Consider the following 2,530-nt stretch of genomic DNA (forward strand, 5'->3'; position numbering starts at 1 on the left):
TACTATGTGTACTCTGTTTATACAGTAGATTCTCCTCCGGGTGATCATCCGCTAAATTTGTATTATATGTAATGTATGAAAATCGTCAGAGCCACCATAGTTCGAAATTCGAAAGTGTGTTTTTTTTTTGTTTGCATCGTATTCCCACTGTCTGCCTGTTTGGATAGTGAGTGTGTTCTTGCAACTTGATAACGGCGCTGCGGTGTTTCGAAGTTTTTTTTGCGGTGGATTGGTTGTTCGTTTGTACTCTAACGTCAAGTAAATGTCAAAAGCTGAATACGGAATCTTTGTTCATCGCACCGGAAATCTTCTCATTTTTATCATTTATACTCGCATAATATAATTTACACACGTAAACGATGCCTTTGCAAAACTTGGTGAGTAACAAAAAACCAATTATTTCGCCGATATTTTTTCTCTCGACACTTCGATCGAACATTGAGATTGTTTCGTTTTTTTTTTTTGAGTGAATTGATTGGGATGAAAATCGAACTTAAGAAAATGCATCATCATCAAAGAAGGAAAAAAAACAAGCACCAACAAACGAATGTATTTAAGGATACACAGCCGACAAAACAAATCGAAGACATTTTATCATAATTTTTCTTTCTCCGATCAATAGAATCCGATCGAACCGATGCAGGTGGATGCGCCGGCTGAAGATAATGAAAACAACGAAGAAGAGACATATTCCATTGAAAATCCGTCGATTGATTTGGATTTCTATGCAAATTCATACACGGGTCTTGCGAAATTGCATCGGTTGATATTCATCGCCGATCACTTTCATCGCTACGCTTGGAAGCACTGAAAATGGCTATAAACTATGTCATGCCTACATATAATGTAACACTCTACCAGCATTTGCATCGAAAGGTATTTGATACTCAATCTTTGGTTATCAGTCTTTTCTTCTTCATTTGAACGATCAATAAGAACGGTATTGTTGTTGGACTCAATTAGGTTGCACAAACAAATGGTGGCCAATTGCTGGACGTTGCGGCTGCTACCGTTGCAGCTGGTGGTAGTATGCAGTCAACTTCACAGGACATAACGGCATTTGATCCGTCGTAGATTGAAGCGCGGGGCAAAAAAGGTGCACACAAACTAGAAAAATTGGACAATGATTTGAAGAATTACCGAATGAACTCGATCAAAGAGAGCATTCGCCGTGGTCATGACGATTTAGGTGATCACTATTTGAATTGTGGTGATTTATCAAATGCACTCAAATGTTACTTTCGCGCCCGTAACTATTGCACCAGCGGAAAACATGTGGTCAACATGTGCCTGAATATAATCAAAGTGTCGATTTACTTGCAAAATTGGTCGCACGTTCAGAGCTACGTGTTAAAAGCTGAAAATACACCGGACTTTTCAGAAGGTAATATTTAGATTGCGGTACAAATTTTCAACATTTTTTCTTTCTTGTTTTTGTATATTTTTCAATTTAGATGCGAATCCGTCTATTGTGACCCGTCTCAAATGCGCCGCTGGCTTAGCATATTTGGCCAAGAAGAATTACAAAGATGCGGCCAAATCATTTTTACAGGCTAACTTCGATCACTGCGATTTCCCCGAAATTATTTTGCCAAACAATGTGGCTATGTACGGTGGTTTGTGTGCCCTAGCCACATACGATCGCCAAGAGGTGCAAAAGAACGTGATATCAAGCAGTTCATTCAAATTGTTCTTGGAATTGGAGCCACAATTGCGCGACATTATCTTCAAGTTTCACGAATCGAAGTATGCATCGTGCCTAAAACTACTTGACGAAATCAAGGACAATCTCATGCTGGATATGTATTTGACACCGCACATCTCCGGATTGTACACACAAATTCGCAATCGTGCGCTCATCCAATACTTCAGCCCATATTTGTCGGCTGACATGGTTAAAATGGCATCGACCTTCAATCGTAGCGTGCCCGAATTGGAAAACGAAGTTATGCAATTGATTCTGGAGGGGAAAATTCAAGCTCGCATCGATTCGCACAACAAAATCTTACACGCCAAAGACACAGATCAACGCAGTTGCACCTTCGAAAAAGCCATATCGGTGGCAAGAAATACCGTCGACGCACCAAAATTTTGATTCTTCGCGCTGCCGTGCTCAAAAATCAAATTCATGTCAAGGTAATGAAACAACGTTTGCTTGGCTACCATTCGAAAATCGTGTACGGATTGAACTCTTTGTTTCGAAATTTTTCAATTTTTTTCTTTTTTCAAATTTTGCAGAATCAACCACGTGAAAATGTCGGAGGCGGACAGAACACAGAACAGCGGCAACAATCATACCACCGAATTGTGCGCAGCAACGGGTTCCGGATCACAAAATCAATTTTGCAATTAGAAACAAAAACATTGCGTCACTAATTCGCAGATGGGCAATCCAATCCGTTGCCAATCCATCAAAAATGAAACGATGAAGAAAACAAAATTTAGCCGATAAACTAATTTACAATGTCATTTCACACAGAAATCCAATCTAATGTGAAACATTGATTTGATTATTTAAAAAAAAAAAAAA

General features: G+C 39.2%; 1 pseudogene; it reads left to right on the forward strand.

Annotated features, from left to right (window-relative positions):
* Positions 1-221: 221 nt before the first annotated feature.
* Positions 222-2,376, forward strand: LOC129571801 (COP9 signalosome complex subunit 1-like; annotated as a pseudogene).
* The last annotated feature ends 154 nt before the right edge of the window (positions 2,377-2,530 follow it).

Source organism: Sitodiplosis mosellana, unplaced genomic scaffold, assembly GCF_009176505.1.
Source record: "Sitodiplosis mosellana isolate CC-2019 unplaced genomic scaffold, AAFC_SMos_1.0 Smas_scaffold_3422, whole genome shotgun sequence".
NCBI lineage: Eukaryota > Metazoa > Arthropoda > Insecta > Diptera > Cecidomyiidae > Sitodiplosis > Sitodiplosis mosellana.